General features: G+C 47.0%; 1 pseudogene; it reads right to left on the bottom strand.

Annotated features, from left to right (window-relative positions):
- Positions 1-937: 937 nt before the first annotated feature.
- LOC121536105 lies at positions 938-21,045 on the bottom strand (annotated as a pseudogene).
- Between the last annotated feature and the right edge of the window lie 1,116 nt (positions 21,046-22,161).

Here is a 22,161-nt window from a genome sequence, read left to right as displayed (position 1 = left end):
AAATCAGGGGAGATTTTTGTAATCACATACACAGAGCATTCGTATAACCCAGGAGAGCCTCACAATCAAGGCAAAAAATACTCTGTCAATGCTGTGACTACTGTGTATTTTGTTCTGGCTCAAAGATTTAACCAGAAATAATGTGCCATTGAGGTACACCTTTATTTGACAATGACAGTCTCTAGGTTTAGTTTTTCACAGCAGTAGAAGCTCTGTCACAGCATTAATTACTTGTTTCTTTTTTTAGAACTCCACAGGGCTTGAGACGTGTGAGATGTGATTAAAGTACTTTATTAAGTTGTCCATTTAATATGCAGACGAACTAAATGGCCACCAACTAAATGTGTAGACTCAGGAGATTCAATGTTATATATTAAAATCCGTCTTGCTGCTGTATATTATGACCCGTCTCGCCAAGCAACGGGCTTTAAAAAGATGACTTCCTCTAAACCAAACAGATTCTTGATTCCCTTCACGCACACCTCACTCTCTTTTTTCTTTGTTTTGGTTAAACATTCACAAAACAGTTTCATCGTACACAAGTCAGCTGTACATGTTTAATATTATAACAGACTTTGTCAAATTTGGCTTTTTATGAAAGCTTTTTATTGTTCCTTGCCCTGATGTGTTTTACAACAGCACAAAAGTGCAGGTGCACATATAGACCACCTATCACATGTATAACATATCCAAACCAATATTCACGTTAATTTTAGGCAAAGGTAAAATTGATTCTGATAAGAGAAAAGGAAGAATTCAAGGTCAGGGATGACTGTCATTATTCAGGCAATGTTACATGTGGTTGAAATTAACTTTTTCTTACAGTAATTGTGATTGCATAAATAAAACAGTGGTGGGCTTCTAGTCTTGTCTCAGACTTTACAAGTAGCTGGCTAGACGCCAAAGCTCAGAAATTAGTGGGCTTCCAATGTCCATTTTAGGTCTTCTCTTCCTTAAGTAGGCCCACAATGCCATCCTTCCTGGAGGTGTACTGACGCCATGGCATCTCTGCAGGTGAGCAGAGAACAGGTTGCCACTGGGCACGTACATCTCCTCCCCCTTCTGGCTGATAGAGGAATTATGATTATGACTAAAATTGTTAACCCCAATACTGATGATGACTGTGTGAAATGTGTTAGGGTTATCATTATAAACCCACTAACAGAGGGGGTGAGTTAGAAACTGCTGAGACAAACATTCCAGGATGAAGGGGACTGAGAAACTGGTTAAAGGCCTCCTAAAGGTGGGCGGAGCAAAGTGCCTTTGTGTGAAGTATAAAAGCTGTATATGTGTTTTTTGGCGGCAGAGCTCTCCATGATTAAACATACAGATCATTCTTGCATTCTTGTGGACCTTTGTTTAATTCATGATTAAACCAGAGCCTTACACCCTCTGGGAATTATTCAGAGCATTAAGTTTGATTAATTAGAGATAGAAATTCTCGTGACAAATGGTCCTTCGAGCGGAGCTCAAAATACGTCTTTATTGTTCTGAGGACACCGAAAACCGTGCACGGGCGGATGATAGTATCCGTATAGAATATACCTGGCCTTTGACGTTAAGGTTATAAACAGGCCGGTGATGAACTTATGAACAATAAAGACGTTGACGAGATCTGAAAAAGCATTTAAATCCCAACTGCAAGGATAAGGTCAGTAATTTTTATTCATGGATTTTTTGGTGAAATGATTTGAACTTGTATAGAATAGTAATTCTTGTGAAGGGCAGAGAATAGTTACCAAAATCTCATAAGGGTATAAAGGAAGGAAGGGGGGTCCGAAAATGACTCTAGGTAATAGGCCTATACCAAAATAAACTAGTTAATATTGAGATTGTACAAGATACAGTCTTTACAATATAAACAGGAAGGGAGATAATTATCATCGTGTGAGATAGATACATTAAACAAGTCAAGAGTCATAAACAACTGGGGATTTGCTCTAACTCTGTCTATTTCATAAAACTAGAGCAGTTACGACCTCTGGGTTACGGATCGTGTTAGCAAAAAATCGTATAAGGTTGTATACGTGTGAGACCTAATGATCCATCGAAATACGTGATAATTGTTTCAAGGAAGGGACTAAAATAGGTCGCGTGAGAAAAAAAATGGTTGTCCCATCCGTTTCATGAAACTGGGGTCTTAAACTCTGGGTTACGGGTTGAATAATTTAAATGGTTGATTACAAAAGCAGATCATAACATTTGCTCAAAAGTCGCACCTAATAATAAGTCCCAAAGAAAATAATTATTGATTGAATTATTACTAAATGATAAGGGAGACGGGGGGATTTCTTATTTTTCTACCATGGGAAATAAATATTCTAAAGAGGTCCGAGAATTAACGGGGGATGAAAGATATATGTTAGGAAGGGATCAAAGAAATATGTATTATGGATCCATTTGGGAGAAGAGGTATGGATTTATTGGGCATCTCGATGTAGAGAAATTAGAGGCTATGATTAGACAGATGCATGTAAACTGTGGAACGGATTTGAAGAAACAGCGAGGGGAGGGGCTAGAGACAGCGAGAGTATGGCTTTTGGAGGCTCGAAAGAGAGAGGAAGGACAGAAAAGGAGAAAGGAGAAAATGAAGTAAAAGTTGAGGTTTCAGTGCCTCCCCCAGAGCAAAGGGCAGAAAGGTTATATCGAGTTTTAGCAGAGCAGGCTTGGAAAGGAAGCCCAGATGATAACGTTGTCATGTGTAGGAGAAAATTAGGACTGGTCCCCGCCCCTCCCCCACCATATGACGGCCAAGCCGGAATGTTGGAAGAGAGGGAAGTTTTAGAGAAATAACTTACAGAACTCAGGCAAGTGTCTTCACTGACATTTTCAACATGTCCCTGACTGAGTCTGTAATACCAACATGTTTCAAGCAGACCACCATAGTCCCCGTGCCCAAGGACTCTAAGATAACCTGCCTAAATGACTACCGACCCGTAGCACTGACGTCTGTAGCCATGAAGTGCTTTGAAAGGCTGGTCATGGCTCACATCAACAGCATTATCCCAGAAACCCTAGACCCACTCCAATTTGCATACCGCCCCAACAGATCTACAGATGATGCAATCTCTATTGCACTCCACACTGCCCTTTCCCACCTGGACAAGAGGAACACCTACGTGAGAATGCTATTCATTGACTACAGCTCAGCATTCAACACCATAGTGCCCTCTAAGCTCATCACTAAGCTAAGGATCCTGGGACTAAACACCTCCCTCTGCAACTGGATCCTGGACTTCCTGACGGGCCGCCCCCAGGTGGTAAGGGTAGGTAACAACACATCTGCCACACTGATCCTCAACACGGGGGCCCCTCAGGGCTGCGTGCACAGTCCCCTCCTGTACTCTCTGTTCACCCATGACTGCATGGCCAGGCACGACTCCAACACCATCATTAAGTTTGCCGACGACACAACAGTGGTAGGCCTGATCACCGACAACGATGAGACAGCCTATAGGGAGGAGGTCAGAGACCTGGCCGTGTGGTGCCAGGACAACAACCTCTCCCTCAACGTGACCAAGACAAAGGAGATGATTGTGGACTACAGGAAAAAAAAGAGGACTGAGCACGCCCCCATTCTCATCGACGGGGCTGTAGTGGAACAGGTTGAGAGCTTCAAGTTCCTTGGTGTCCACATCACCAACGAACTATCATGGTCCAAACACACCAAGACAGTCATGAAGAGGGCACGACAAAGCCTATTCCCCCTCAGGAGACTGAAAAGATTTGGCATGAGTCCTCAGATCCTCAAAAAATTCTACAGCTGCACCATCGAGAGCATCCTGACTGGTTGCATCACCGCCTGGTATGGCAACTGCTTGGCCTCCGACCGCAACGCACTACAGAGGGTAGTGCGTACGGCCCAGTACATCACTGGGGCCAAGCTTCCTGCCATTCAGGACATCTATACCAGGCGGTGTCAGAGGAAGGCCCTCAAAATTGGCAAAGACTCCAGCCACCCTAGTCATAGACTGTTCTCTCTGCTACAGCATGGCAAGCGGTACCGGAGCGCCAAGTCTAGGTCCAAAAGACTTCTCAACAGCTTCTACCCCCAAGCCATAAGACTCCTGAACAGCTAATCATGGCTACCCGGACTATTTGCACTGCCCCCACCCCATCCTTTTACGCTGCTGCTACTCTGTTAATTATTTATGCATAGTCACTTTAACTCTACCCACATGTACATATTACCTCAACTACCTCAACTAGCTGGTGCCCCCGCACATTGACTCTGCAATGGTACCCCCCTGTATATATAGCCTCCCTACTGTTACTTTATTTTACTTCTGCTCTTTTTTTCTCAACACTTTTTTTGTTGTTGTTTTATTTTTACTTTTTTTGTTAAAAATAAATGCACTGTTGGTTAAGGGCACCTGTTGTATTCGGCGCATGTGACCAATAAAATTTGATTTGATTTGATTTTGAAAGGAAATAGGCAGGCTAAGGAAAGAACTGGATAGAGAGAAAGAGTCAAGAAGGGCTAGATAATTTAAACACAGAGAGTTGAAGAGATTAGAGAGCTATAATAAATCAGGGAGGCAGAATAGGGGAGGAGATAAGAGGAAGTGCTTTAACTGTAACAAGGAGGGTCATTTTGCCAGAGAGTGTGAGGCCCCGTGTAAATACTGTAACAAAACAGGTCATAACCATCGCGACTGCAGAGATAAAGGAAAGGGCAGTGTCCGGGAAATGACAGTCTATTTTTTGGTTCCACGGGTAAAATGTTTGAAGAAGTGATTTGTGTTGATTAAGAATTAGCTAAAAACACCACGAAGCGATTATTTGAGAGGTACCTATACATTTCTAACGATATATACGTATGAACTTTCTCACCCAAACGTAGATGTACGTCATGGGTGAGAAAGTAGAGAATATGAGTTCAAGGTTGTGCCGTTGTTTGATCATGTGATAAGGTTTAATGGGTAATCGGACCATAACTAATGTTGTTATAGAAGTAATGTATAATATAGTAGATAGCCAATAGAGGGTTCCATTGAACTATTATGGTTTATTGGGCATTTCAATGGCATAAGGTGAAATCTGTATGTATGAGTGGAATTCAACGGCTGGTATGGGTGGTAACCGGATACTACTGAGTATTTGGTTTGGTGATGTTGAATGGAAGATTTGTAGCGTGGTTTGGGTTAAATAGAAAAAAATACTCACTTATTCAACACGAATAGGTGCAGGGAGAGATTGTTTTTGTGTTGCTGAATGAGGTGAGACCTAGTGTGGTTTTCATTTGGTGACGTCACTTGCTCTATGAACTGGAAGTAGTTGCTTTGAAAGGATCGCGGATTTTGTGGAGTGACTGGCAATGTATGTAGAGGGTCCCTGGTTCGAACCCAGGTAGGGACAGTGGGTAAAGCTTTCGCATTGGGGCTATGGATCTAGATTACTACGTGGATTGAGAAATGTGAAAGGTTGAATTAGATAGCTTAAGTAGAAGTATTCTAGAAAGGTGTATGAAAATATGTTACAAGTACTAATGACATGATTTCGTAAGAAGGAAGATGATTAGGGCAGGTCCTCGCGCCTCCCCCGTTGTGTAGGAAGGAGCGGGGGGGAGGGGTGAGAGACAGTACATAGTTCAAATTATAGGAATATAATTAAATGTATGCTTATCAACGATAGCAAGTATTTATTTTATTAATTAGGGCCTAATCAGAGAGAACAGTTAAAGAAATTGAATAGCGAACTGAAATTGCGATAGAGCTGTGAAAATTATTTAAGTTGAGGACAAAGGAAAATAATTTGTGGTTCTAGTTCCCGGGTAAAAGAGTTATACTTGCTTGACTATATCGAGCAGAAGTTTGAATAGTTGAATGAAAAGCATTTCTTTGACAAAGTCTAATGGTTATTACTTTATTGTATAGGTTGGGTAACACCAGTGGTGTATGAAAATAATTGGTGATTTCTAAAACGATAATCTGTTTATGGTACGTTGAACAATGGGATATAGTTGTGACTATTAGGATGATGGATTGAATAAACATTGGTTATAAGTATGAAGTTATTAAACAATAGGTTTATATTTAAAAAAACATCAATGCAACAGTTTCACGCCCTGGCTCGGGGACTCTTAAATGTTGAGCCAGGGTGTGGAGTTTCTGTTACATTTTCTATGCTTTTGTTCTAGATCGTTTATATCTATGTTGGCCAGGGTGGTTCCCAATCAGAGACAGCTGTAGCTCGTTGTCTCTGATTGGGGACCATACTTAGGCAGCCTGTTTGGCACTAGTATTTTGTGGGATCTTGTTCCGTAAGGTTTTGTGTATAACCTAGGATTTCAGGTATCATTTCGTTTGTTGTTTTGGTTCGTGTGTGTACTAAATAAAGAATGTACGCTTATCACGCTGCGCCTTGGTACGCTTCATCTGTCGACGATCGTGACAGAAGATCCCACCAAGAGAGGACCAAGCAGCGTGCCCAGGAGGAGAAGTTGGCGATGTCCCAGGTGGGCGAATGGTGGTCTTGGGAGGACATATTCGCGGGCAGAGGGCCATGGGCAAAAGTAAATGCCCAGGCAGGAGAGGAGAAACGGCGCCAACCGTGCCGACGACGGACACGCAAGAGGCAACCCCAAGACATTTTTTTGGGGGGGCACACAGCGTGGACGACGGGGCTGCTGGAGGCAGCTACAGGACGAATCGGCGGACTAGGAGAGGAGGCCACCAGGTTTGGGGGGCTGGAAGGGTGGTTGGCGGAGCCTAGAGGTAGAGCAGAGCCAACTCCCCGTACTCAGGCTAGGCAGCGTGAGACTGGGCAGGTTCCGTGTTATGCGGAGCCACGTACTGTGCGCGAGTGTTCCGGCACAGTCCTGTACGTCCTGTGCTAGCACCACGCACGTGTCGTGCTAAGGTGGGCATGCAGCCAGGACGGAGTGTGCCGGCTCAATGCTCGTGGCCTCCAGTACCCCTCCTCGGGCCCGGATATCCTGCGCCAGTGCCACGTGCTGTAGTGCCAGTACGAGTGCACAGCCCTGTACGTCCTGTGCTGATGCCTCACACATATTGTGTGGAAATAGGCATTCAGCCAGGACGGGTTGTGTCAGCTCTCCGCTCCAGACCTCCAGTCCGTCTCCACAGTCCAGCCCGGCCTGTTCCTGTCCCTCGCACCAAGCCTGTGGTGCGCGTCGCCAGCCCGGTCCGGCCTGTTCCTGCTCCCCGCACCAAGCCTGTGGTGCGCGTCGCCAGCCCGGTCCGGCCGTCCTGCTCCACCAAGCCTGTGGTGCGCGTGCCAGCCCGGTCCGGCCTGTTCCTGCCCTCGCACCAGGCCAGTGGTGTGCGTCGCCAGCCCGGTCGGGTTCTGCTCCCCGCACCAAGCCAATGGTGCGAGTCGTCAGCCCGGTCCGGCCCATTCCTGCCCCTCGCACCAAGCCAGTGGTGCGCGTCGCCAGCCCGGTCCGGCCCGTTCCTGCTCCCCGCACCAAGCCAGTGGTGCGCATCGTCAGGGGTGAGAGACAGTACATAGTTCAAATTATAGGAATATAATTAAATGTATGCTTATCAACAATAGCAAGTCTTTATTTTATTAATTAGGGCCTAATCAGAGAGAACAGTTAAAGAAATTGAATAGCGAACTGAAATTGCGATAGAGCTGTGAAAATAATTTAAGTTGAGGACAAAGGAAAATAATTTGTGGTTCTAGTTCCCGGGTAAAAGAGTTGTACTTGCTTGACTATATCGAGCAGAAGTTTGAATAGTTGAATGAAAAGCATTTCTTTGACAAAGTCTAATGGTTATTACTTTATTGTATAGGTTGGGTAACACCAGTGGTGTATGAAAATAATTGGTGATTTCTAAAACGATAATCTGTTTATGGTACGTTGAACAATGGGATATAGTTGTGACTATTAGGATGATGGATTGAATAAACATTGGTTATAAGTATGAAGTTATTAAACAATAGGTTTATATTTAAAAAAACATCAATGCAACAGTTTCACGCCCTGGCTCGACGGACTCTTAAATGTTGAGCCAGGGTGTGGAGTTTCTGTTACATTTTCTATGCTTTTGTTCTAGATCGTTTATATCTATGTTGGCCAGGGTGGTTCCCAATCAGAGACAGCTGTAGCTCGTTGTCTCTGATTGGGGACCATACTTAGGCAGCCTGTTTGGCACTAGTATTTTGTGGGATCTTGTTCCGTAAGGTTTTGTGTATAACCTAGGACTTCACGTATCGTTTCGTTTGTTGTTTTGGTTCGTGTGTGTACTAAATAAAGAATGTACGCTTATCACGCTGCGCCTTGGTCCGCTTCATCTGTCGACGATCGTGACAGAAGATCCCACCAAGAGAGGACCAAGCAGCGTGCCCAGGAGGAGAAGTTGGCGATGTCCCAGGTGGGCGATAGGTGGTCTTGGGAGGACATATTCGCGGGCAGAGGGCCATGGGCAAAATTAAATGCCCAGGTAGGAGAGGAGAAACGGCGCCAACCGTGCCGACGACGAACACGCGAGAGGCAACCCCAATACATTTTTTGGGGGGGGGGCACACGGCGTGGACGACGGGGCTGCTGGAGGCAGCTACAGGACGAATCGGCGGACTAGGAGAGGAGGCCACCAGGTTTGGGGGGCTGGAAGGGTGGTTGGCGGAGCCTAGAGGTAGAGCAGAGCCAACTCCCCGTACTCAGGCTAGGCAGCGTGAGACTGGGCAGGTTCCGTGTTATGCGAAGCCACGTACTGTGCCGTGAGTGTTCCGGCACAGTCCTGTACGTCCTGTGCTAGCACCACGCACGTGTCGTGCTAAGGTGGGAATGCAGCCAGGACGGAGTGTGCCGGCTCAACGCTCGTGGCCTCCAGTACCCCTCCTCGGTCCCGGATATCCTGCGCCAGTGCCACGTGCTGTAGTGCCAGTACGAGTGCACAGCCCTTTACGTCCTGTGCTGATGCCTCACACAGATTGTGTGGAAATAGGCATTCAGCCAGGACGGGTTGTGTCAGCTCTCCGCTCCAGACCTCCAGTCCGTCTCCACAGTCCAGCCCGGCCTGTTCCCTTCCCTCGCACCAAGCCTGTGGTGCGCGTCGCCAGCCCGGTCCGGCCTGATCCTGCTCCCCGCACCAAGCCTGTGGTGCGCGTCGCCAGCCCGGTCCGGCCTGTTCCTGCTCCCCGCACCAAGCCTGTGGTGCGTGTCGCCAGCCCGGTCCGGCCTGTTCCTGTCCCTCGCACCAAGTCTGTGGTGCGCGTCGTCAGCCCGGTCCGGCCTGTTCCTGCCCCTCGCACCAGGCCAGTGGTGCGCGTCGCCAGCCCGGTCCGGCTTGTTCCTGCTCCCGCACCAAGCCAATGGTGTGCGTCGTCAGCCCGGTCCGGCCCGTTTCCGCCCCACGCACCAAGCCAGTGGTGCGCGTCGCCAGCCGGTCCGGCCCGTTCCTGCTCCCCGCACCAAGCCAGTGGTGCGCGTCGTCAGCCGGTCCGGCCCGTTCCTGCTCCCGCGCAAGCCAGTGGTGCGCGTCGTCAGCCGGTCCGGCCTGTTCCTGCTCCCCGCACCAAGCCAATGGTGCGCGTCGTCAGCCCGGTCCGGCTCGTTCCTGCCCCCTCGCACCAAGCCAGTGGTGCGTCGTCGCCAGCCAGGTCCGCCCGTTCCTGCTCCCGCACCAAGCCAGTGGTGCGCGTCGTCAGCCCGGTCCGCCCGTTCCTGCTTCCGCACCGAAGCCAGTGGTGCGCGTCGTCAGTCCGGCACGGTCCTTGACTGTTCCACCGGTGCCTGGTCCGGCACCGGTCAGCTGCTCCACACCGGAGCCAGAGCAATCCGCTCCACCGGTGTCCAGTCCAGCTCCGGCCAGCAGGGCCAGACCAGACCAGGGGCGCTACGGGGGGGGGGGGTAGAGAGAGAGTGGTGGTCACGCCCGGAGCCGGATCCGCCTCCGAGGCGGAATGCCCACCCGGCCCCTACCCCGTTGTGTTGGTGTGGCGCGGTCGCAGTCCGCGCCTTTGGGAGGGGGTACTGTCACGCCCTGGTTCGGGGGACTCTTAAATGTTGAGCCAGGGTGTGGAGTTTCTGTTACATTTTCTATGCTTTTGTTCTAGATCGTTTATATCTATGTTGGCCAGGGTGGTTCCCAATCAGAGACAGCTGTAGCTCGTTGTCTCTGATTGGGGACCATACTTAGGCAGCCTGTTTGGCACTAGTATTTTGTGGGATCTTGTTCCGTAAGGTTTTGTGTATAACCTAGGACTTCACGTTTCGTTTCGTTTGTTGTTTTGGTTCGTGTGTGTACTAAATAAAGAATGTACGCTTATCACGCTGCGCCTTGGTCCGCTTCATCTGTTGACGATCGTGACAAACAGGTTGCGATGATTAAATTAATAGAAAGGGGTTATAGGGTTATATTAGAAGGTGTAGTGAACTTAATGAAACATGGTATTATATAGTGTCTTCCAGGATTGATGGAAGTCTCCTATAGCATTATGTTAAGGGGATGCCTGGGATAAAATATTATGTCTTACTTACACGGAGTATGTGATTGTATTGGCTAATGAATGAAATATGACATTTACAGGGGCGAAAGGAACAATAGAAGGGGAGACAGATTTTCCTATGGTGATTGTCAAATAATTGATAATGGATCATTTGAGACGAGATCACATGGAGCAGATTAAAGAGGACATGATCTGAAGGGTAATCAATTAAACATAATCATTGTATACTCAAGGAATTTTGAGTGGTTTTATGGATTAGTTATGAGGAATTAGATTGATACAAACGATTATTGATGAGTTAGGACTGGGGATATCGGTATCATGTTTTGTGTGTACTTACCATCTTTAGATTACTGATGGTAATTGAAGGTTAACAAAATGTATAACCAGGAGAAAGAGATTAGCTTATCTCATTGGAATGTTGCCCAGGGCTAGGGAGAGCATAGTGAAGTTAGGCAGTATTTAGGTTGTAAAAGTGAGCTACCAAATTAAGTGGGGCCTGGCTATTTTTGGTTGTTGTTTTTCAATTGGGTTTTTCAAATAAAAAATAACACACCTAGTATGACGTTTATAAAGGGTTGTTATGTTGAATTTAGGGGGTTTTCAACAGTTCATAGGTGATACGTCTTAAAGGAACACACAGTGAATTTTATGGTGGTTTTTGGTTTTTGACTGAGTTTTGTTAGGCCTACTGCTGCTAGGTAGCTCTCTCTGCTCTCTCCCTCCCCTCTGTCTGTCCTTGATTGCAGGAGTGAAGTCTGGTGTGCGGGAGTCAGGGTTCCAGCTGCAGCTCATTCACCATAATCACCTCAGCCTTTAAGACCGGTCAAACTTACCACTCATCGTCAGATCATAGTCAAGACGACCATGTTAGTCTCGCTGCCAACTCAACCTGGTTATTTTTTGCTCTTTGTGTTTTTTGTCTGTTCTATTTACTTTTCTCCTGTGCCACAGATATTTGGAACCTGACTCCTGCCTCCGCTTCACTCCTGCCACCACCATCCTGCTCTCCACTACCGGACCTCTCTTTTGGACTCATCACGGACACTAGGACATTACGGTACCACACCTGCCCTGATCTGGATCTGTTACCCTCCCTGTAACCTGGACTTGCTCTTCCCCTATATTTGGAAACCTGGACTTTGAACATTGTAAATAAACCTGTTAATACTTCTCTGGCTTCGTGTACTTGTCTGCATTTGGGTTCTTATCCAGTTAAATCATAACAGTATGATCTGACCAACATGAACCCAGCAGACAGTAGCTCGGATACCACCCCAGAGTGCACTGAAATTTGGACTGCCATAGCCAATCAGGGCATTTTACTTGGCCAACATGATACCCTGTTTAAGACGATTGCTGAGGACAGTCAGGTGCTGCTTAATCAGGTTCAATTACTCACCAATCAAGTGTCTGCCCTTACTACCCCTTCAGCCCAGATCAGAGAGCCTTTTGTTCCTGCTCCAGAGCGCTATGACGGGAACATGGGAACCTGTGGCGATTTTTGACTCAATGCTCGTTAGTGTTTGAACAACAGCCCCTCACCTACGCCTCAGAAAGAGCCCGTATTGCCTACCTTATTAACTCTACTAGCGGTTCCGCTCGTGCCTGGGGATCCGCGGTCTGGGAGAGTCAGTCGGACATTTGCAACGCTTACGTTGCCTTCTACCACGGAGATGAGGAAGGTTTTTGACCACCCCGTACGAGGCAAGGAGGCTGCAAAACGGTTGTTTTCTCTTCGACAGGGGGCTCGTAGTGTGGCGGAGATGGCAGTGGAGTTTCGGACTTTAGCAGCAGTGAGTGGTTGGAATGACGAGGCATTACAAGGAGTGTTCATCAATGCTTTGTCTGAGACTTTAAAAGATGAATTGGTGTCATATGATGAATCGGCTACGCTGGATAATCTTATTTCACTCACTATCAGGTTGGATAATCGGATTCGGGAGCGCCGCCGGGAGAGGAGTGTTAGTTCCAAGCAACCTGTCTGTCATCAACAAACTCCTCCCCTGCATCTTCCCTACGGAGAAAGCCGTGTCTTCCCGAGTCGATACGAGGAGCACTGAACCCGAAGCCATGGAGGTGGGTCGTGCACGGTTGTCCTCAGAGGAGCGTGCACGTCGTATTCAGGCTCGGGTCTGCCTGTATTGTGGAGAAGCTGGTCATTTCGTTCCTTCCTGCCCAGTTCGTTCCGGGGAAAAGGGCCGGCTCATCATTAATGGGAGAAGTTTTGGTGAGCCGAGCAGCGGATTCTTCCTCTTCTCCCGCATTCTGCTCCAGGCATCCCTCCAGTGGCAGTCCCAGAATTTCTCTGTTAGTGCGCTGATTGACTCTGGTGCCGACGGTAAAGCTTTTTGGATAGAGTGGGCTCAACAAATGGATTTGGAGACTGTTCCTATGGACTGTCCGCTGCAGGCTAAGGGTCTAAATGGACAATTGTTGACCCAGTATTACCCATCAAACTGTTCCTGTTTGTCTTAGAGTGTCGGGAAATCATCAGGAGAACATTCAATTCCATATTATCGACTGCCCACAGACACCCCTGGTCCTTGGTATTCCCTGGCTCATAAGACACAATCCACACATTGATTGGGTGACAGGTAACATTGTTTCATGGAGCACATTTTGTCATGTGAATTGTTTGTGTTCTGCTCAGACTCCTGCCAATACTGTGCCTCAACCTCCACTGGAGTCCATGGATCTCTCTGCTGTCCCTGACGTGTATCATGACCTGGCATCCGTTTTCTGCAAACACAGAGCTACCTCTCTTCCTCCTCACTGGCCTTACGACTGCGCCATTGACCTCCAGCCAGGAGCCCCGCTCCCCAGCAGTCGCCTGTACAATCTCTCCCGGCCGGAGACGGAGGCTATGGAGAACTACATTCGGGACTCCTTGGCGGCAGGTATTATGCGTCCTTCCTCGTCACCTGTAGGAGCGGGATTCTTTTTTGTTGCTAAGAAGGATAAGACCCTCAGACCCTGTATTGATTACCGTGGTCTTAACAACATCACCATTAAGAACAAGTATTCTCTGCCTTTGATTAATTCTGCTTTTCCCCTCCTTCATGGTGCTACCATCTTTACGAAACTGGATCTACGAAATGCGTATCACCTGGTGCGCATTCGTAAGGGTGATGAATGGAAGACTGCCTTCAACACACCCTTGGGACATTTTGAGTATCTGGTTATGCCTTTTGGGTTGTCCAATGCCCCTGCTGTTTTTCAGGCACTAGTCAATGATGTCCTTCGGGACATGTTGAATCGGTTTGTTTTTGTCTATCTGGATGATATCTTGATTTTCTCAGAGTCCTCCCAGGAACATGAACTGCATGTGCGCCAGGTGTTGCAAAGGTTGTTGGAGAACAAACTGTTTGTGAAGATGGAGAAATGTGAATTTCATGTGTCTGAGACCTCTTTTTGGGTTACATCATAGCTCAGGGGAGTTGCGGATGGACCCAGCTAAGATCTCTGCTGTCACGGACTGGCCAGCTCCCTCTACCCGCAAAACAACTTCAACGATTCCTGGGGTTTGCGAACTTCTATAGGAGGTTCATCAAGGACTACAGCCGCATTGCGGCACCACTCACCGCTCTCACCTCCATTTCACGACCGTTCGCTTGGAATGAAGGGGCCGAATCAGCGTTCGAAGAACTGAAACATCGCTTCGCCTCGGCTCCCATTCTGATGCAGCCGGACCCCGACCGCCAGTTTGTCGTGGAGGTGGATGCATCCGACACTGGGGTAGGTGCAGTGTTGTCACAACGTTCTCCTGAAGATAACAAACTGCATCCCTGTGCTTTTCTCTCAAGGAAACTTTCTCAGGCAGAGAGGAATTATGATGTTGGCAATCGTGAACTGCTCGCCGTTAAGCTGGCTCTCGAGGAGTGGCGACATTGGTTGGAGGGGGCGGAACAACCCTTCATCGTTTGGACGGATCATAAGAATCTGGCTTACCTCCAGTCAGCAAAGCAGCTCAACCCCCCGTCAAGCCAGGTGGGCACTATTTTTTGGGAGATTCAATTTTTCTCTGTCTTACCGTCCTGGGTCACGCAACGTCAAGCCTGACGCCCTGTCTCGTGTTCATTCGGCTGTTGATACTGGTAGTAACCCTGAACCCATTTTGCCTCCTACCTGCAGTATTGCAGTCATCACATGTGACATCGAGGGGATTGTTAGACAGGCTCAACATCATCAAGCTGACCCTGGGAGGGGTCCTCCTAACCGGATGTTTGTCCCTGAGTCTGCTCGGCCTCCCAGGTACTTCAGTGGGCTCACTCGTCTCCCCTTACCTGTCACCCTGGAGTTTCGCGGACCCTTGACTTTGTGCGACGGAAGTTCTGGTGGACCACGATGGAGGCGGACACTCGAGCCTTCATTGCTGCTTGTACGGTATGTGCACGAAGTAAAAACTCCACCCAGGCCAGCGCTGGTCATCTACGACCTCTACCTATACCCAGCCGGCCCTGGTCGCATATCGCTATGGATTTTGTCACTGGACTTCCCCCTCGTCTGGTAAGACTGTCATTCTTACGGTGATTGATCGTTTTTCTAAGTTCGCTCATTTTTTGGCCCTACCTAAACTGCCCACTGCCAGAGAGACTGCTGATATTTTGGTTGAACATGTGTTCCGCTCTCATGGTCTACCCACGGATATTGTCTCTGACAGGGGTCCCCAGTTTGTCTCCCAGGTGTGGAAAGCTTTCTGTAAAGCTTTGGGCATTACATCCAGCCTGTCCTCTGGATATCACCCCCAGACCAACGGGCAAGCCGAGAGAGCGAACCAGGAGATGGAGACCGCTCTTCGCTGTGTCACTGGGTCTAACCCTGGGTCATGGAGCTCCATGCTCCCCTGGGTGGAATATGCTCATAACACACCTTGACTAACGCTTCCTCTGGTTTGTCTCCTTTTCTGTGTGCTCTGGGTTATCAACCTCCCCTGTTCCCTTCCCAAGAGAGGGAACTGGCGGTACCCTCGGTGCAGTCCCACATGCGCCGCTGCTTCAAGGTCTGGAGGAAGGCCAGGAGTAGCTCTGTCCCGAGCTTCGGCGTACATGCAGAGGCAAGCCAACAGTCACCGGTCCCAGGCTCCCGGTTACTCTCCTGGTCAAGAGGTATGGCTGAAGTCACGGGACCTTCCATTGAAGGTGGAGTCTAAGAAGATGGCGCCTCGCTTTTATAGGACCGTTCAAGATACTGTCTATTGTTAACCCCCTGCGCGGTTAAGCTACAGCTTCCTGCCTCCCCACGGGTTCATTCCACCTTTCATGTTTCCCAGATTAAGCCTGTGTCGGTTAGCCCTCTGTGCCCGCCCTCTCGTCCCCCTCCTCCGCCCAGGATCGTGGGTGGGGGTCCGGTCTCACTGTCCGGCGACTTCTGGATGTTCGCCGCCGAGGTCGTGGTTTCCAGTACCTGGTGGATTGGGAGGGTTATGGTCCCGAGGAACGTTCCTGGGTGCCCAGGAGCTTCATTGTGGATCCTGCTCTGGTCGAGAGTTTCATAGGTTACATCCCGATAAACCCCGTCGGCCGCCAGGTGGCGTCCGTAGAGGGGGTACTGTTAGGCCTACTGCTGCTAGGTAGCTCTCTCTGCTCTCTCCCTCCCCTCTGTCTGTCCTTGATTGCAGGAGTGAAGTCTGGTGTGCGGGAGTCAGGGTTCCAGCTGCAGCTCATTCACCATAATCACCTCAGCCTTTAAGACCCGGTCAAACTTACCACTCATCGTCAGATCATAGTCAAGACGACCATGTTAGTCTCGCTGCCAACTCAACCTGGTTATTTTTTTGCTCTTTGTGTTTTTTTGTCTGTTCTATTTACTTTTTCTCCTGTGCCAGATATTTGGAACCTGACTCCTGCCTCCGCTTCACTCCTGCCACCACCATCCTGCTCTCCACTACCGGACCTCTCTTTTGGACTCATCACGGACACTAGGACATTACGGTACCACACCTGCCCTGATCTGGATCTGTTACCCTCCCTGTAACCTGGACTTGCTCTTCCCCTATATTTGGAAACCTGGACTTTGAACATTGTAAATAAACCTGTTAATACTTCTCTGGCTTCGTGTACTTGTCTGCATTTGGGTTCTTATCCAGTTAAATCATAACAAGTTTAGGGTATACATGATTTCTTATGAGAATAAATGTCATGAGGACTTAATGAACACTTGGGATAAGTAACATTTATGAAATATTTAGAGTGATGGTAATGTTTACTATTCTATGGGATGGAATAGTTTGTTGAATGATTTCAATGGCCTCTGAACTCTGTTTTGACTTTCTGGTGTTAATTAATCATCCACACTGGTAATTCTAAAGGCATGAGAAGAGGACTTTAAGATAGTTTATTTTACCAAGTTGAGGGTAATTTATAATACTGTGAAAAGTGTGAAGATTATAATTTGGTAATAAGATATATGATTTGAACCATAAAATAACAGAAGAGAGAGAGATAGCTTTCCCTGAATGAGGGATACCTGTTGCTAGTCAATTGTACTAATCTTGGATTACTTTTACGGGATAGAAGTAAGTTGAGATATTATCAAATGTTGTCATTTAAATTTCATTTTTATTATGGTTTAATAAACAATGTTGGTATTTTGTTTTTGAAAGCATGAGTGACTTTGTGACTCATGTGTTCAGAAAAGGGGGTAGTAATGATGGTAAGATAATTTATTGGTACATTTGCAGATTGTAGCAAGAGAATGAGCAGTAGTAAATAATGTGTCATGGGTTAGATTAAATGTTTTAGAGGTGTGTAAGTGAAGTGGGAATCCATGGCTGTCCTACGGCTGTCCTACGTTATCAAGCAGAAGGGAGCCTTTTGCTTCTCTCCTCAAACAGAGAGGAAAAAACGTCCAGGGTTGAGCAGAGTTCAAGCTAAAACCATTGTCTCTCCTTTGCTATCTTCTTGATTGATTACAGCATGAAGGGGGGGGTTAGGTTAGGTTTGAAAGATTTAAGTATGGACCTGTCATGTCCAACCATCAGTCTTCAGGTCAAGCCCGGGAGAGCCGGGGTAGAACAGAGTTTAAACTAAACATGAGTGTTTTTACAAGATAAGGGATTGATTGATTGGCTTACTATTGATTCTGAACTGAATGAAAGTCAGATTTAGCCGCCATAAAAGACAAAGGAAGTGGGAGGAGCAATAAAGAAGCAAGGGACAGTCTCAAAAATAAATAAGGGATGGCAATTGGATGATAAATTACCAATATTACCTAAGTGATTGTTTAGGTAGGTGGTAATATTGACACATGGGCAGAAACATGTGTCAAAAGGGGGGATGATAGTAGATGGTAGGATTAAATAATAAATATACGAAGGAGAGGACAAAACACTTTTAAAAAACATTTTTTTTAGATACAGTCTAGAAAGAGAATACTGATGTGAACGGTATGATTAGAGAGGGGTTAAGGAAAACACACAGGAGAGCAGGAAGAAATGGGGTACAAGGTCTACCGATAGTATTAATGACGATCAGGAGAACTCCAGATGAAGAAGGGTTATTGCCATTGGAGAAGGGATTTGGTAGACCATACAGAATGCCCGAGTTAGGAGGACCGGAGAAGGCAGAAATAGAAATTAAGAGCACCCTAGCAGAAAACGTGAGAAGGTAGTTTATTAACCACACCGGTATGTCAGAGGTTTTGTGCCCCACAGGCAAACTAAAGGAGAAGGTGACCCACTCTATCTATCCAGGTGACTGGTGAGCATCCAGTCCCTAAAGAAGAAAAACTGGAAGCAGGCCTGTTGGGAAGGGCCCTATCAGGTTATATTGGTCACTGCCTTTGCCATTAGAATAGCAGAAAGAGCAACCTGGGTCCACGTTACCCACTGCAAAAAGGTAAGAACACATACAAGCACCACTGAACACACGCAGAGTTAGAGAGAAGAACTGGATCAATAGGGTCTGGGGATCACCTCTGTTAACGAAGATCTCCTACCCCGACCTATCATCACTGTAGTGTGTTCTCAGGGTGTGAGTATGGGGTAGTACCAAGCAGAAAGACTGAGGACAGGAGAGGGTTGGCGGTTTTTGGGAATAGGGGTGACTTGAGCTGCATCATAGTCTCGGCAATGGTCTTGATATGTCAAGATCCACCACCAATTACGCTATGCCCTTACCATTGTTAAGAAGTAAAAGAGAAGAGAAGCGACCCGACATACTGACAGTCAAGGACGAGTGGCCTACAAAATGGGAGTCAGAGAAGGGCAGACTGTAGGATTCAAAATAAAGGTTAGGGACGTAGCCAATGGGTGGGGTACATGTCAATAAGCAATTTGGGATGATAAAATCCCATCCCACGGCGGATTGTTCCTAGACTCAAGTGTTTAAAAACACTTGGGGACGGGGATATGAGACCGGGCGGGACTGAACATCCAGATGGGGGGTAAAGAGAAACAAAGACATCACCAATTATCAATTGGAGATAGTAGTAATGTGATTGACTTAAGTTCAGAAGCACAGGAGAGAATTCTGAACCTTACAGCCCCTGTAACCGATGTGTGGTGGGCGTGTGCCAGTAAAGGCAGTATAAGGCAGAGAATTCCAAAAGGGTGGCTAGATACGTGCGCCCTGGTTCTACTGATTCAGCTAGTTAGAATTAGTCACCAGGAACCAAGGTTAAGGGTTAAACAGACGTAGGAGGAGTTTTAACAAGAAGGAGAATAGCCCTATTTAGATGGATACGATTGGGGTATCAAGGGGGGTACCGGATGGATACCGAGCTATGAAAGAATTAGGGGAAGGGTTTACTACCACATTCTTTTGGTGGGTGACAATAAACAAAATTGTGGATTGGATTAATTATATCTATTACGACCAACAACGATTTATTGGCCAGACTAGGGATGCAGTAAAAGGGATCTCTGAACAATTATCCGCCATCTCACTCATGACTTAGGAAAAGAGGTTGGCTCTAGATCAGGCAGAAAGGGGCGGTGTCTCTAGAATGATAAGCCATTGTTGCACATTTATCCCTAACAACACCACACCGGATGGGACGGTCACCAGAGCTCTTTCAGAATTAACTGCTCTAAGTGAAGAATGAGCTGAGAACTCAGGAGTTAGTACATCGAGGATAGGGTGGTTTGATGAAATGTTTGGTAAATGGATAACCATAGCAGCCACCATCTTAGGGGCGGTCAGCGTTTGTATGGGTATTCTTGTATTATGTGGTTGTTGTCTTGTTCCCTGTGTCCGAGGATTGGTGAGTAAGGCGTTGGTGAATGCAGTATCTCAACAAATGATGAGAGATGGACCGACTCCGGACTCTGACCAGGGGAGTGGGAAAAACGATGCTCCAGGCTTGGTGGATGACGAGGACTTTGACCCTGAAAGACCGCAATTGGATGAAATGTTTATTAGTTCTGACGTATGAAGATCAGATTGGTCATGCTTATAAATACATGTATCCTAAGGGTGTAAAAATGTATTCAAAGGGTGGACTGATAGAGGAATTATGATTATGACTAAAATTGTTAACCCCAAAACTGATGATGACTGTGTGAACTGTGTTAGGGTTATCATTATAAACCCACTAACAGAGGGGGTGAGTTAGAAACTGCTGAGACAAACATTCCAGGATGAAGGGGACTGAGAAACTGGTTAAAGGCCTCCTAAAGGTGGGTGGAGCAAAGTGCCTTTGTGTGAAGTATAAAAGCTGTATATGTGTTTTTTGACGGCAGAGCTCTCCATGATTAAACATACAGATCATTCTTGCCGGTTGTGGACCTTTGTTTAATTCATGATTAAACCAGAGCCTTACACCCTCTGGGAATTATTCAGAGCATTAAGTTTGATTAATTAGAGATAGAAATTCTCGTGACACTGGCCCATCAGCAAAAGTAGCATCTTGTTCCGGGAGAGGATCTTGTTGTAGAACTCCACCCCTCCCTTGGTATAGTCCTTGGAAAGGCCTGCAGTGTGGCGGTCTGATTTGTAGTCCAGCCATTGGCTGACGGCATCAGACGTTAGGAAGTAAGACACAGCGCCCAGGCCTAATGCCACTATGTTAACTACGCCCCTGAAGACTACAGGCCCAGCGTGCAGCCTGAAGATCTGCTTCAGGGTCACCCCCAAGACCATCACCCCTGCCAAGCAGAACGGCGCTACAGCCGCATTCAGCACGGGTCCACCCACCTCCAGATGAGCCACCTCCCGTGCCATGGCAAACTTCTGAGCCTCTAGAGAGAACACCAGCGCGTCCTTGAGGTCAGTGCCGATGTCGCTGTTCCACTCCACCTCCTTGCCATTGATGAGGATGGTGTGGTTGGTAATGCCAGCCGGGTCGTCCGGTGTGCTGTTAAAGTTGTCAGGGATGCTGATCTGGGCACCAGAGGGAAGCCAGGGCACGTCAGCCCCGACCGTGTGGAAGCCAAATGAGGCGAAGGCACTGTAGCCGCCCGGGGAGCCCACACCAGAATCTTTCAGGACCTGATGGAAGACGCTCTCCAGCTTGTCTGAGATGCTGGCTGGTTCTCCTTTGTTCCAGGCTTGGTACAGCTTCCTGTAAGTACTCTCTGGGAACACGTGGTAGAACATTTGGGCCGCGAACACCCGCCGCACCGATGAGCAGCGGCATCCGATACTTCTGTACCATCACAGCATACTTCAGAAATGGAGATGCCATGGCGACAGTTGATTTGGTCGTTAGCTACAGACCTCATAGGGATGGATCTGCCGAGAAACAGAAAATCAATATCAAACGCAAGAGGTTTGACCCGGCTGACTGGTGAATTAAAGTTGCAATAAAATACCAAAAAAGTGTAGACCAACTCGTCTTATGAATAATACATCCTCTCTATGATGTATGGCATTACACATCATGATGGTTTCATAAGGATGCTATGTATGAGGTCCTAGTCCCCATCCGGATCACCTTTGGACTTGGTATTATGAAATTGTCAATCAACTTGAGACAACAACACTGAGTGCATGGGGGGTAATATATACTGTACCAGTTATGTCAGAATAAAAAGTTGCACGCTAATATTGCAATTGAAAAAAGATGCACCATTTTGTATCCCTGTTGGTCAAACCCAAAATGCAATCCAGAGGTGTGTAATTAGTAGACTAGCATTCTATGAATGACGATAGCAGTGTATGACTGCCAGACAGTCAAGTGAGGAATCGCTAACTGCACAACACACTCTTTTATATGAACTCAAAATGATATACTGAACTAACAGATAATGTTACATTTTATAAAGCTTTTGCAAGATAACTCACATGTCATAGACATCTATGCAAGGTGAGCAGGACCAAAGTTATTAGGAAAGCAACAACGAAGTAAAGCAGTTTGCAGCACGTTTTACGTTAATACCTAGTCACTACTTTCCTAAGTGCAGTAGTGTGTTAAAGCTGTAAGAATATCAAACACTGCATAAGGGTAAATAGCCTATTTTTTAATAATTCACGTTTGCTACCGTAGTGTGCTGGAATATTTCGAGCTAATAAACTTCGCCACGAGGGGGCATACTTTGCCTCTACATCTGCATCAAGTGCAGTAAGTGAAAAGCAATGTCATCAGCCTCAAAGACCAGTAGCTGAAAGCAGTTATTACCCTGTAAAACCTGATCAGTGATTTCACCCTCAAGGAAGGAGGGCTGCATTTGTAAAGTATTCTAATAGGGCCTGTTATAAATTAGACATATTACTCAGTTTGGTGTGTGTGTGTGTGTGTCAAACAGGTGACCTTACAAGCTCTCTCCCAATAATGCAGAGTTAAATAAAAAAAATAAAAAAA

The sequence above is a fragment of the Coregonus clupeaformis genome, chromosome 23 (genome assembly GCF_020615455.1).
Source record: "Coregonus clupeaformis isolate EN_2021a chromosome 23, ASM2061545v1, whole genome shotgun sequence".
Lineage (NCBI taxonomy): Eukaryota > Metazoa > Chordata > Actinopteri > Salmoniformes > Salmonidae > Coregonus > Coregonus clupeaformis.
This window is presented reverse-complemented; position numbering and strand designations above follow the sequence as displayed.